Raw genomic sequence first — 15,595 nt, 5'->3', positions numbered from 1 at the left:
AAAACCCCTCTGAAGTGTCCACACCTGCCTTTTTGCGCAAGAGCTGTAGCGCAAAAAGGAGTTATTTCTCGTGGGGAGAGGAATAATTCTACCAGCAAAAGCCCTCTGTTCTGCTGATTTACTTGTGTAAAAATACACTTGAGGTGTGGATGCTCCACCGGTTTTTGCGCCAAAACCAGCTCTTTTGCGCAAAAACCTTTCAGTGTAGACATAGCCCAAAAGCACAAATTCAGATAATTGTGCAGATAATTATTTTCAGGATAGATTGAAAGCAACATCAATATTGCAAAGCAATAGGGCTTGAACTAGCTTGACTCAGGCTTAGACCCTCCACACCTGAGAGGTCCTGTGACCCTGAGTCCAAGTCTTGGGTTGTCATGATTAGTGTTAAGACAGAAAAGGGGTTAGGCTTGAACCCAAGTTCAAACCCTGGGCTTATATAGCAGGGTAGATATATCCTTATGCATTTTTGGAAAATTTACCGTTAGGTCCCAGTTGAGGAACATATGGCTGAAGCATATGGTTAATTTGACTTAGGTAGAACTTAAGCACATGCACAAATGCTGTGCTGAAGTACTGCTTTTCTGAACCAGGGCCTTAGAAAGACGGAGGATATTTCTGTAATTATTCTTAACATTAATTCTACACTATGGCAATTTTTGGTAGATTCCATAGCATCTGTCTCAGTGCTGGCATCCTATGTTGTGTACATATGCATATTAACCTGTAATATATATATAAGGCTTGACAAACAGCGGAGAAAGCTGCTCTCAAGAGCCGCATTGCGCATGCGCACGCCACCAGTAAACGGGGCGTGCAGCTGAAATCTACTCACCACGGGCGAGTAGATTCTATAGTTTGTCAAGCCCTGTGTGTGTGTGAGTGTATATATATATATATATAGGGCTCCACAATTAATGTAATTTACTCGCCCATAGTGAGTAGATTACAAGCCAGCACAGCCGCACAGTGCGGTCAGCGCATGCGCAGCGTGCCGAACCGCACGGCTGGTGAGTGGGGCTCACCGCAGCTTGGCGAGCCCTGTATATATATATATATATATATATATATATATATATATATATATATATATATATATATATGTATCTTGCCTTAGATACATAATACATCCAAATCCACTGAAATACTGAAAAAGTAGAGGGTATTGGTAGGTTATGTACATTTGCTATGGTAAATATTATCTTTCAGTCACATCATATTAATATTAAGATATTTAATCAAGCAGATTTATTTATTTCTCTTATCCCTCAAGACAAGCTGTGGACATTAATAGTTTCTACATAAATAAAACCAGATTTTTGAAAGCTTTGAACATTTTTCATCTAAGTTTAGAGGAATGATTATACATTGCATATCATTTGTTTCAAACATAATGAGACTCTGTAAAGAGGTGAGTTTTTATTTCCCTTGTGAGATGAATATTCACTTCTACATACAATTTGAGGAATCCTACTATTCCCAATTTTATATATATTAGATACCCTATCACACGTCATTAATAAAACTACCTGGCAGAGAAGTCACAGACACAATTTGTCACAAATCTTCTGACTATGGTGCAGAATTCTATGCAAATAAGGTGAGCTGGATTTGGTATAAAGTTTATTATATGTTTGTAAGAAAAACAGTGAAGCACAATTAAAAAAAAGAACTGGTTTTTCAATTTACTGCAATTTGAGGAGTAAAATATATAGGATCTATAGCATACAGTAGCTACAGGTAGCATTTTGTAATAAAATAGTTTGCAAGAATTATTATTTTGCCAAAATAAACAGAAAGCAATCTAGAGGTTTCATGATATTGAGATCAATAGCAATAAAATATCTGTATTTCCCTCAGACTTCTGTACTGTGGCTACAATATAAAGCATGATTTTGGTACACAGATAATTCTGTATAGAGATTTATGGGCAAAACAAAGAACAAAAACAATGCTCTTTCCAAAAGAAAGGAACAAATCTGGAAGTTGGTTGTTATCAAATTAAATGGCAAAAATTGTGGGGGAGGGGGGTTGCCCTCTCTGAATTTCTTACAAATATTATATGATGTATGTGGTTTTGTTTTGTTTTTTGGGGGGAGCGGGGGGCAAACTGTTGTTCTTAGCTTTGGGATTTTTGAATTCTGCAGCACTTCTCAGAGCTTTAGTAATGTTATAGCAAGCTACATAAACGTTTGTAGCACCTTCTTTCCTTAAAACTGGTTCAATAATATGTGACAGGGAAGGTTAAAAAGACTGTTAAAAGGGAAAAGGGGCAGCTGAGACAGGGCAGCTGAAAACTAATTAAGGGCCAGGTGAGCTGAATTAGGCTTCCACAGGGCCTCTTTAAAAGCCTTTCCTAGGGCAGATAGAGCAGCAGCAGCTGCATGGAGAGGTGCAAATAATCCAGTGATAAGGTGACTCAGAGATGCCCCACAGGAGGAACCTGCTAAAGGCTGCTGGAGGTGGGGCTCGAGCAGGGACTGTTGAAGAGGGCTTCCTACTCAGCTGTGACTGGTCCAGAGCTTCAGCCCCATACACGAATCTTTATCCTGGGGGCCAGGAAGGCCCAGGGCTAAAAACTCTGCAAGTGAAGGTCCTGCTGCAGCCCTGGAAGGGTGAGAGAGTGGACAGAACAGGGGTCAGGGTCCCAGGAGGGGGACTGACACAGTCATGAATATTACAAACATGCAAAAACTCAGGTGAAAGCACAACTCTTGGTTCTCTACTGAAAATATTAGCAGACCTGTTTTGCTATAAATCAGCCCATTTTTCTGTCCATGCCAGGTAAGGAGATTTTCTTCATCTTCTTTGGTATGGCAAGAGAGGTGATTAGCAATATTCAAATAACCCAATACAGCTCAGTGAGCCAATGAGTAGCTTCAGAAGTGGTATGTTGTAACTCTGACATGATGCCAGCAATCAGTCAAAGCAGGCACTGATTTACAATGTGTTCCAGTTTGCAACTGGTACACAGAGTCACATTGTGTCTCATCTTTCAAAAGTGGAAGAAGTGACAGCATCTGGCTTGTGATGTTCTGAAAAGATTCAGTGCAGATAATTATTTTCAGGATAGATTGAAGCTTGAAAGGTATTTTTTCTGTGTTGGGTTGGTTGTTTTGGTGGCATCATTAGTAATCGGGTGTTTCTTTGGAACATTAGAATTACCCTAGCTTTCCATTGTGCTTCAGGATTGAATTAAGGTGCTTTCAGAGCATTTGTCTGATCCTAAAAAGGCTTGTGATATTTCACATCTTTGGAAATCCTAATTTATTGGTAAATTTAGGTTGGCCATTGTTTGATTGTACTCATGTTTCTGTGTCTGTTCCTCCAGATTTTGGGTGGGTGTATGTGTGCCAGTGTGGGCAATCATTGACTGGGTGCTGACTATAATTTTCCAGTTATAATTTCCATTCTAGTATTGAGCTGCATGTCTAGAGAATTGGTTTGTGAGCTGCATACACAACTGCTGTGCACTATGTAGTGGCCGAGAATACCATTGCTCGAATCACTGTTCAAAGTGTGTGCACATATGTACTTCGTCTTATTCCTATGAGGTTCCAATGTGGCTGGTCACTGTTTATATCTTTTCATGTAAAGGTCATCTGGAAAATACACCAGTCTGGCTTCTGCCCAAAGTCACACAGATATTTCAGATAAGGCTCATTTTGGATTAATTGATTGCAAAAGGTGATATTAGGCGGTTCTTTGGCAGCTCTATTGTTTAGCTGAAAGGCTATTACCAAAATCCTTGACTTTACCGAGGGTCAGTTGAGAGGATAGTACTGATGGCGGTGAAGTCTTTGCGTATATCTCGCTATTCAACAACTACATTAGTAACTTACCTGATGGAATTTTGCATACATTAATATATGCAATATCACTTGCATATATTAATGTATGTAAAATTCCATCAGGTAAGTCACTAGTGTAGATGTTGAATAGTGAGGCAGACAATGTGGATACTTGAGGTATACAATCACTAGGATACATTGTTCTCCCCTTTACTCGAGATCTTGGAGTCATTGTGGATAGTTCTCTGAAAACATCCACTCAGTGTGCAGCGGCAATCAAGAAAGCAAATAGAATGTTAGGAATCATTAAAAAGGGATAGAAAATATCTTAATGTCTCTATATAAAACCATGGTATGCCCACATCTTGAATACTGCGTATAGTAGTGGTCGCCTCATCTAAAAAAGATATATTGGAATTGGAAAAGGTTCAGAAAATGTTTGGGGGTTTGAAACAGGTCCCATATGAAGAGAGATTAAAAAGAATTGGACTTCTCAGCTTAGAAAAGAGGAGACTAAGGGGGGATATGATAGAGGTCTATAAAATCATGACTGATGTGGAAAAAGTGAATAAGGAAAAGTTATTCACTTATTCCCGCAGTATAAGAACTAGGGGTCACCAAATGAAATTAACAGGCAGCAAGTTTAAAACAAACAAACAAAAGGAAGTTTTTCTTCACTCAGTGCACAGTCAACCTGTGGAACTTCTTGCCAGAGGGTGTGGTGAAGGCTAGGACTTTAACAGGTTTCAAAAAAGAGCTAGATAGATTAATGGAAGTTAGGTCTGTCAATGACTATTAGCCAGGATGGGTAGGAATGCTGTCCCTAACCTCTGTTTCTCTGGAGGTGGGTAAGGAGAGGGATCGTGTGAATATTACCTGTTGTGTTCCCTCCCTCTGGGGCATCTGGTATTGGTCACTGTTGGCAGACAGGATACTGAGCTGGATGGGCCTTTGGGCTGACCCAGTATGGCTGTTCTTATGTGTGGACAGAAGCTATAGTGCCTTCTTGGCACTATTAATAAAATAAGTCATCTGTCATGGAATCCCTAGTCTCAAGTTCCCAAAAACTTGATTGTTCAGTTACTATTTGACTGCACTGAAGGTTCTCCTTTCATAAGTGAAGTGGTATGAAATAGAGGGTGAGGGAGCAGAACATTTTAGAAGAGGAAAATATGATTATGCCAAGCAATAAGGCATTTTCAGCACAATATCGTTTAATCAAATTTTCATCAAATAGATATGTGCCACTAAATCAACTACTCATTTGAGTCACAATATTCAGGTTAACTGTGTGACTTCTTTGGTGGTTATCAGTACTCCCAATTCCTAAAGGAACTGATCAGATCTATGGGGTATTTTTCCAGCTGTTAACTACAGGCAGTCCTCGGGTTACGTACAAGATAGGGACTGTGGGTTTGTTCTTAAGTTGAATCTGTATGTAAGTTGGAACTGGCGTCAGCCGCTGCTGAAACGGATCAGTTTCAACCGCGGCTGAATCTGGACGCCAGTTCTGACTTACATACAGATTCAACTTAAGAAACCCAGGCGTCCCCAAGTCAGCTGCTGCTGAAACTGATCAGCGGCTGATTCCAGGAAGCCTGGGGCAGAGCAACTCTGCCTCGGGCTTCCTGTAGTCAGCGCTGGTCAGTTTCAGCAGCGGCTGAATCGGGGACGCCTGGGGCAGAGCAGCTGGGGTGCTGCTGGGTTGGTCCGGAGCGGCGCTGCGGGACCAACCCAGCAGCCCCCAGCTGCTCTACCCCAGGGGTAGGCAAGAAAAGCCTGGTCTGCTGGGGGGGGGCACTAGCTGCACCCCCACCCCCCAGCAGACCAGGGAGACGGGGGTGGCGGGACCGCCCAAGTCCTCCACGGCTTTGCTCCATCTCCCTGGTCTGCTGACCTGGGAGACGCAGAGCAAAGCCGCAGAGCACGCGGGCAGCGGGACAGTCCAGGCGCGCCGCGGCTGTCCCACTGCCTGGGCTGTCCTGCTGCGGGCGTGCTCCAAGACTTTGCTTCCCGTCTCCCTGCAGACCAGGGAGACGGGGAGCAGCTTTTCTCCCCCCGGAGGACGGGGGCGGCGGACCGCGGCGCATCTGGGCGTCCTGCCGCTCCCGTCCTCTGGGGCGAGAAAAGCCCCATTTGTAACTGCGGATCCAACATAAGTCGGATCTGCGTAACTCGGGGACTGCCTGTACATCCATACATTATCTCCCTTTTATGTTTTTACTGTATACATTTGATACTGTTCAATTCACCACAAACACTATAGCATTGTATCAGAATAAATGCTAATATTACCATGACATTTACAATGAGTTTTGCTTTTATGGTTACATTAACTACTTCTCTACTCCAGATCTGTTGTCGTCTTTGCAAAGTAAAATCTCAGTTGGTTTCTCTGATATATTCTTATGGATATCTAGCCATCAACTCAGCATAGCTAAAACTGAGCTCTTAATCTTTCTGCCAAACTCTCTCTGCTACCTCCTTTCTTGATCACTTTGGACAACACCACCATCCTGCCTGTCACTCGGGCATATAACCTGGGCATCAACTTTGATTCTGACCTTTCTAGGTCTCCACATCCAGGCTGTGTCTAAAACTTTGTTCTTTCTGCATTACATCTGAGATACTGTACTGCCTTTCCTGTCCATTTACACAGTGAAACCCTCTTCTCCAGGCTCTTGTCAATTCACATCACAATTATTGCAATAACCTTCTCTCTGGCCTTGACAAACGCAGTCTTGCTCCACTGACAGCCATTCAGAATCCTGCTATGAAGACCATTTTCCTAGCCCGTGGCTTTGACCATGTCACCTCTGTTTGCATCGCTCCACTGGCACCCCTTTCTCTAGCACAGGGCAAGAGCCTCTGTGGGTGAATTTGGCCTGCCAAGCTGGTTGATCTGACTTTTCACCACCCTGCTGCTCCCCCACCTCCAAGCCAACTGAGACCTGGGGATAGAGGTGCCAGGTGTCTGGTTTTTTTGGCTTTTCGTCTGGTTTTTAAAAAAACCTTGTATTTTCTGTTTTTCCTCAGATGGAAGGCGGCATCTGTGAAGGTGGGGGGGGAGGGGGAGCGAGCAAGGAGTGTGGTAATTTAAAAGTACAGCAGCAACTTTTTTTTTTTTTTTTTTTTTTTTTTTTTTTTTTTTTTGCTCAACCAATTTTTCTCTGCCTGTTCAGGATTTTGTGAAGGTATCTGGCAACCCTACCTGGGGACAGGGGGAGCACACAAAGTCTTCTTTCCCTGCCAGGGGTACATGGCACCAGAGGAAGCCGCCAACTGTTCAGAACAGCTGGCAGTTTACTCTAAGCACTGCACGCCTCTTGCAGGATAGGGGCACAGCGTGAGAGACTTTGCACTGATTGGCCTGGGGTGAGGGAGCACGCAAGGTCTCCTCACCTCGCCATAGGCATACAGCACCTAGAATGAACTGCCAGCTGTTTAAAACAGCTGGTGATTCTCTCTAGATGCCAGATGGCAAAGACTTCACTCACTCTCCCACCCCAGTCAGGGTCTGCGGGCAGGTCAGTATGGGAAGTGTCCTGGCCTTGCCCTGACCAAGGTGGCCTGGGGCCACTTCAGAAATTTGTGAAGTGGCCCCCTTTCAAAAATTACTTGCCCCTGCTCTTGCACATCAAACATAAACTACAGTCTTCACTTTCAGCCTTTTACAACCTATCTGGTACTCATCACCTCTCCATCATTACTGAGATCTCAGCTGCTGCCTCCAATTGGCCAATCATGCCATCTCCCTGGGTCTCTTGTTAAATTTTCAGAAAAGTAGCTTTGTGGTTTTTTTTTTCCGCTGTTGTCCTTTGTGCTTTGGAAACACTCTCTGTAAACGTCTAAAAAGCTACCTCATTATTGTTCTTCAGCTCTCTCCTTAACACTCTCCGTTTCCATAATGCCTACATACACATGACCATAGTCAGGCTGCTGGTGTGCTGAGATCAGTGCCTACCATGCTCACCAATGCTATCTCCTTGTTACCTTGTACCCGTCTTTCTCTATTTTAAGCTTTTTGGGGAAGGGTCCATCTTTTTGTGGAGCTTCTAGCACAGTGGGATCCTGGCCCATAATAGGGCTTATAAGCATCATGATAATACAAATAAATCAAACAGTATCTCTGCTCATTAGGGCTTTAGAGCATCTTCACGGTAAAGAATCTTACAGGTTCCTTGAGTGTGTGACCCAAATACCTACTGTTCATGCTACACCCCTTAATTAGGAATAAGATACAAATACTGATACAAGAGAGAAACAATTCTGGGCCAGTTTCTCAGGGTGTATAGACTGGCATAACTCTATTGCCATACCTGGAGTTACTCTAATTTACACCAGCTGAGAGCCTTGCTCATGCATTGTAAAGACCACTTAGCAAGACACTGACATAAAGCGAAATTGCAAGTTTGGGGTGCATCACACTCTTAACTTCACACTACACACAGCAGTGACATCTGCTCAAAGCCATGCTCATTTGGATGGGTCAGAAATTTGGTGAGATTAAGGCCTGATTCTGAAACAGTGCCTGACAATCATTCTTCTGTCCTCAAAATAAACACACTTTTAATCCACAGTCCTCATTCACCTTCCTCTCAGCAATAGTTCTTGTCAACTTACATTAGATGAGAATAACACAAAATAAAATTTAAATACCTCTAAGCACCACAAAGGCACTTTATGCAGAAACAACAGCACTGGCAGCATTAAGCAGGCTGGACATCTAGATGTGTCTGCGCTTAGCACCTTCTAGGGAAATGGTCATATCACCTTGTCAGTAAGCAGCTAACAATGATTACTGATGGGTCAGTGGGTAGGCAGCTGAAAGACCACTATGAATGTCAATGTGTTTGAAGACAGGATTCCAAGCTGGGAAACTACTGTATGTCTAGTACTTCTGTACATAAGAATGGCTATCCTGGATCAGACAAATGGTGCATCTAGCCCGGTATCCGATTCTGACAGTGACCAATGCAAGGACCGCTGAGAATTAACGGAACAGGCAATCATCAAATGATTTGTTCTCTGTCCTCCACTTCCAGCTTCTGGCAAACCAAGGCTAGGGACACTCAGGCTGCATCTAGATTGGCATGATTTTCCGGAAATGCTTTTAACAGAAAAGTTTTCCGTTAAAAGCATTCTCGGAACAGAGCGTCTACGTTGGCATGGATGCTTTTCCACAAAAGCACTTTTTGTGGAAAAGTGTCTGTACCAATCTAGATGCGCTTTTCCGCAAAAAAGCCCCAATCGCCATTTTCGCGATCGGGGCTTTTTTGCGGAAAACAAATCTGAGCTGCCTACACCGGCCCTCTTGGCAAAAGCTTTGCACAAAAGAGACTTTTGCCTGAACGGGAGCAGAATAGTACTTCCGCAAGAAGCACTGATTTCTTACAGTAGGAAGTCTATGCTTTTGCAGAAATTCAAGCGGCCAGTGTAGACAGCTGGCAAGTTTTTCCGGCAAAGCGGCTGATTTTCTGGAAAAACTGGCCAGTCTAGACTCAGCCTCAGCGTATGGGGTAACATCCTACCCATCCTGGCAAATAGCCATTGATGGACCTATTCTCCATGAATTTACATAGTTCTTTTTTAACACACTTATGGCTTGTATGTTGGTATGTGATTATCTCTCCATCTCAGACGAATCTGTTCTGAAAATATCTGAAATAGCTAATACAGGAACTAGCCCCGATACCCATTTCTGCAGAGCAGGGAAGAGGGGGAAAAACAACAGAGCAGAGAACTTTCACTGTTTTAAAGAGACAGAGCGTGGCTTCTCTCAGAATCTTACCCAACACAGCGCAGGCTCTGGCTATGTCTACACTGGTGGCTTCTTGTGCAAGAACAACTGTTCTTGCGCAAAAACTTGCCAGGTGTCTACATTGCACATGCGATCTTGCGCAAGTAAATTTACAGTACAGTGTCAGAAAACAGCGCTTCTTCCGGAAGAGTTATTCCTCTGCCCACGAGGATTAAGCCCTCTTGTGCAAGAGGGCAGTGTAGACAGGCAACATGAATTTCTTGCGCAAGAAACCCCTGTGGTTAAAATGGCCATCAGAGCTTTCTTGCACAAGAGAGCGTCCACACTGCTATAGACACTCTTGCGCAAAAGCACATGCCAGTATAGACGCACTCTTTTGCACAAGAATTCTTCTGTAAAACAGTTCTTGTGCAAGAAGCTGCCAGTGTAGACGTAGCCTGTGTCACTGTCGTACACACCCAGTCTGTGCCCCCCCCACACACACATTCACACACACTCTTGTCTATTTACCACACACACTACATCTAGGGATGTAAAATCCCATTTAATTGGTTAACCTCTTAAAGGTATTGTTTAACTGTTGAATTGATTAAAGTCTGGGTAGAGGGGCCACTCTAATTGGGCTGGTCTGGAGAGGCTCTCCTGCCACAGGCAGCTCCAGCCAGGCTGGAGCAACCCCTGCCTATGGCGTGCCCGGGCCTGCCATGGACCGTAGCTCCTTTCAGAGAAAGGTGCTACGCAGTGTAAGGGCCTCAGAATCAGGCCTTGGATGATTATTATTGTCTTAGAATCTGCTACAAAAAGTGGCTTTGAAACACAGAAGTTTAGTTTGACCATCTCAAAAAAATAAATACAAAAGATAGAAAAGCATGTCAGACTCACCCCCAGGAGCTATGGGTCCCAGCTGTCACAAAAGGTTACCTGTGGCTGCAGGACTGTGCTGTTAGAGAGCTTGAGCTACACAGCACTGACTCCTCCAGGAAATCTCCTCTCTAGCTTTCTCCCCTCAGCAATGGAGCTGTCTCTCAGGGCAACCAATAAAACCACCAGCCCCTCTAGCTATGTAACCACTCTCTCCAGCAGCAGGAAGAAATGAAAGGGCAGCAAGCTGCCTAGCAGCAGTGCTCAGACTCTTCACATACCTCATACAGTTAAGTCACAAATGTAACCTATCTGTGTGAAAGGCTTGAATACTCATGCTCTATTTCCTCTCTATTTATATTCATTTTAAAAATCAGGACATGAATTACAAGGTCAGTAGTGATCAAGTTATTGTCTCCTGCTGGATGTTTGGCCATTTGTGGGTAATGGTCACCATTCAGTTTCTGGTGAACATCTGCCTACCTCACAAAAGAAACCAACGAAAACCCTTACCAGTTAGTTCTAATTTACATCTGCAGAAAGAACAAGAAACCAGTGGTTATAAGGAGTACATGATTTCAGTCCAGGAGTGATGCTTCCAGGGCAGGCATGAGACATTCTAACTCTACCCCAGTTCTCTTTGCATACCCAAACTGCCTGTAAAGTCAGGTGAAGTTATGGGTGTATAAGGAATTCAAGATCAAGGCCATAAATAAAAAGCGCGGCAGAGAAGGTTACATTGAAGATAGTGTATTCTAAGATCTTGGCAGGTAGTGTCTCTTGTTCTGTGTTTGTACAGCACCTAGCACAATGGGTGCTTGATCATCTGGCCCTGCTGTAAAACAAATTAAAAACAAAAGCAATAAATATTGACTGCTGCTTAATATTAAGGGTCTGAATTGTTCTCAAAGTAAAGCAAAATCAAAGCTGATTCTGCAGGTCAGTTCTTTAGCTGCACCAGAGCTCAGAACCGAAAGATATGGGGAGCACAAGTGATCCAAGATAGTTCTGTGCTCCTTTGATCCTTGGGACCAGTTCTGCACCTTGTAAAGCTTAGGGCAGGTTCAGAACTGCTCTGCATTACACCTGGCTGCAAATTACAATCAGGAACTGCTCAAATGCATCCATTAAATCCAGCCATCATGCCGTCCCTCTGCCATAGCTCTGACGTGCCCCACCCATTCCAGGGTAGCGAGAGGGTAGAGTAGAGTCAGTTACAGTAGTCTTATACAATTGTGGGTGGGGAGTTCCTCTAAACTATGGGAACCCTGACTGTTTTGAATTGCCACAGCTGTATTACCAAGAGCTGGGATCTGGCACTGTATCTTTATCCACCTGTTAGCAGCGGAGCACAATGCTCTGGAGAGTTTCTCTGTATATATTCATCCTTTTTATTAAAAAAAAAAATTTAAGATGAAAATTTAATTAAAAGGTAGAAATGTTGTTGAATGAATTTCCATTGCATCTATACAGCTCATGAAACTGTGGGCATATCTAGACTACACTAGACTTTCGAAAGAGGAAAAGTCTTTAAAAATTATGAGGCTTACGTGGCTTGTCGACAAACGGGAGGGTTTGTCGACAAAACCGCATCTTAATTACTTTCACTTTCGAAAGTGAGCTCGAAAGAAGATATATGCAAATTCCTGTGGAATCTGCATATATCCTCTTTTGAAAGTCTAATGTAGTCTAGATACACCCTGACTAATCAAGGTGAAGTGAGGCTTTTCTGCTCATTCAGATGTACCAAAATTACAAATACAGTAACTCAGATGAGTTTTTGTATTTGATGGATGTTGTAAAATACACATGTAAAAGGCACAATATGCTGCATGGTAAACTATGGCCAAGAGATATAGTTGTCACAGTGATTGTTAAAAAATGGCTGTGATTGAAGACAGCTTGTGATTGATCGTGTAGTCCTGGTGAGGCCTATCATTCTGTAGACTTGGGAGTCCACATCAGGATGGATTGCTACATATTGGGACATGCTGATTCCATGGGCGTAGATACCAGGATCTCAAATGGACCTGGCAGCTGGGAACTGTCTCACAGGCTACATCTACACTGCAGCGCTATTTCAGGATATCAGAGGTATCCCAAAATAGCTATCCCATGTCTTAACAGTAAGCCCATTATTTTGAAATATAACGGGCTCGCTATTCCAACTGTCCCTGTAAACCTCATTCCACCATGAGTAAGGAACGTTTCAGAATAGTGGGTTATTTTGAAATTTGGCGCTATGTAGACAGTGCCAAATTACAAAATTAGCTATTTTGAAATTGATTCTAAATAAGCTACACAATTTGCATAGCTCAAAATGTGTAGCTTATTTCAAGCTACAGGTGCAGCGTAGATGCAACCACATAGTGATACTGGGTTCCACAGTGTTATGGCTAGAACCCCAGAAATTTGCAGATTTTTTTAAAATGGAGAACAATCGTTTGCATATTTGCAGGATATTCATCACTTTATTTCCATAAAAATCCCCCACCCTCACTCTGCCAACCATTTCTGCCTGCGCCTCCCCTTCCATTTTCCTTGCTGGGCCTGTGCCATTTGCCATTTCGATGACACCGACAGGCTCTCCTTCCCCCCACTCAACTCTCCCCCGCCTGCAGCTTCTGTCTAGCTCCCCGCATCTGCCCTCAAGCGTCCTTGTGTACTTCACATCTCCCCTGCCACGCTGTGATGCAGGACCCCAGCTGGAGCATTAGTCCTCCACCCACCCCCTGCACCATAGAGAGATGGCCAGAGTGGCTGCTGACACAGTGTCTCTCCAGCACGCTGGCGCTCTACTCATGCTTGTGGCAGCTGGGCTGGGCTCCACTCTAGGCGGAGTCTCTATGGTTAGAATCCTGTGGTCTCCAAAGGGCACTGGCAGTTGGAAGGTGGCCATGGCAACAGACCCAGAGGAGACGGCAGCAGGGCCTCTCCCTATCCTAGAGATGGACCAGCCCTCGGGGGGCCCGATGGGGAGCAGGCCCCCGAGCAGCTGGGAGATGGGCAATGGCCTGGCCTCCCCTCCTCAGCTTCCAGCCCGGCTGCAGGCAGCCGCCTCACTCACACACTGCGGCCTGGGCAGGAGCGACAGCAGCGCCGCCCTCCTTCCCTGCAGCAGCCCTGAGCAGGTGGCTCTAGGGGCCCCAGGGAGGAGCGACAGCAGCACTGCCCTTCGTCCCGAGCGCCGGTTCCGGCTGTGGGCGGCCGCCCTGCCTTGTTTATGGCAGGAGGAGGAATACAGCTGCGAGCATGGGTCTGCGAAGTACCTGGCCTTGTGCGGCCTCGGTGGGGTGGTGAGCTGCGGCCTGACCCACACGGCTGTGGTGCCTCTGGACCTGGTAAAGTGCCGCATGCAGGCAGATCCCAGTCGCTACCGGGGCCTGATGCAGGCTTTTAATCTCACCCTCCAAGAGGAGGGGGTGCGTGGGTTGGCCAAGGGATGGGCCCCCACCTGTGTGGGCTATTCTCTGCAGGGCCTCTGCAAGTTTGGCTTATATGAGGTCTTCAAGCTGCGTTATGCTGACATGTTGGGACCTGAACGAGCCTACCTGTGGCGGACCAGCCTCTACCTGGCTGCCTCAGCCAGTGCCGAGTTCTTCGCTGACATTGCTCTGTCCCCCATGGAGGCAGCCAAGGTGCGAATCCAGACACAGCCAGGCTACGCGAATACATTACGGGTGGCTCTCCCCAAGATGTATGTTGAGGAGGGGGTGTGGGCCTTCTACAAGGGAGTGGGTCCGCTCTGGATGCGCCAGATCCCCTATACCATGATGAAGTTTGCCTGTTTTGAGCGCACCTTAGAGGCCCTCTATGCCTATGTGGTGCCCAAGCCACGCAGTGAGTGCTCCATGCCCGAGCAGCTTGGCGTCACCTTTGTTGCTGGCTATATAGCTGGTATCTTTTGTGCTATAGTTTCCCACCCAGCTGACTCTGTGGTGTCTGTGCTCAACAAGCAAAGGGGCAGCGGCGCTATGGAAGTCCTCAAGAATCTGGGCTTCGTAGGTGTGTGGAAAGGCCTCTTTCCCCGCATCATCATGATTGGCACCCTCACAGCCCTGCAGTGGTTCATTTATGACTCAGTCAAGGTCTATTTCAGGCTCCCAAGACCACCACCACCAGAGATGCCTGCATCACTGAAAGAAGGGTTTTTAAGTAGATTCAGCTCATAGATGCTGCATTGTACTGTTTCATTCATGGCTCTGTGGATCTGTTTCAGGCTTCTGTACCCATTCCCATCTCAAAAAGCTACCTCTCCAGAGAGAGACTGAGTGGAGTGGTTAACCTTTTCCCACAACTTCCAGTTTCACAATTTCTTCACTGCATTCATTCTGTCAATTTCAGGTTCCAACCATCATTTTAGATGCCTTAATCTCTGGACTTTTGGATTTACATTTGACAGCTGTGTTAAAGGTCTGTTTTTGCAAACTTCAGTTTGTCAGCATGTGGCTCTTAATGCCTGTGTTTATTTTGTTTTCCATGGATAGTAACTCTGAAAATTTAAATGCAACAGTCATATTCCCTATTATAGACAAAATGTACATGTTTTTAGATTGATGTTTATTTTGCACTCGTATTTAGTGAAACCAAAACATTAAAAATGGCTATGAATACTATACATAAGTTAATATGTTCAGAATATAATAATTTACACCATACTCAGACTAAAGGGTTTATCCACATTGTTTATTGGAATTGCATATTTGCAGTTTTGTTTACAGAGTATTATATTTTAAAGGTTAGGATATTGAGGACAGTTATTTATGTGTGTTTGATATAAAACTTCTGAGATGTTAGAAGTATTTGTTAATAGTCAATTAAACAAAGGTGTCCTGCTCCCAAATTAGATAAATCTGGGCAAAAAATAGTTAATCCTTATTATCCCTTATTTACATACTTTATGTTGAATAAATAATTTGGAATAGAAGAATAAGTATAATATGCCCTAATTTGGTGCCATTTCTATCTGTGGCAAACACCTTCCTTTATTTAAGCACCGATCGAATTGATGTGTGCTGTGGAGTTTTTTTGATAAAAGGGATATGGGCATGATGTAACTTAAATGAGATATGGCCTGCAAGTTATTCAGCTATGCATGAATGCCAAACAAAGTACATCTGAACATAATTTTCCCTGGAATGTTGTTTATTAAATGTTTACAAATGTTATGTGGAAATTTAAA

At 44.3% G+C, this 15,595-nt stretch overlaps 1 pseudogene; it reads left to right on the top strand.

Moving 5' to 3' along the window:
* Positions 1-13,310: 13,310 nt before the first annotated feature.
* LOC112547504 (solute carrier family 25 member 3 pseudogene) lies at positions 13,311-15,357 on the top strand (annotated as a pseudogene).
* The last annotated feature ends 238 nt before the right edge of the window (positions 15,358-15,595 follow it).

Source organism: Pelodiscus sinensis, chromosome 9 (assembly GCF_049634645.1).
Source record: "Pelodiscus sinensis isolate JC-2024 chromosome 9, ASM4963464v1, whole genome shotgun sequence".
Lineage (NCBI taxonomy): Eukaryota > Metazoa > Chordata > Testudines > Trionychidae > Pelodiscus > Pelodiscus sinensis.
This window is presented reverse-complemented; position numbering and strand designations above follow the sequence as displayed.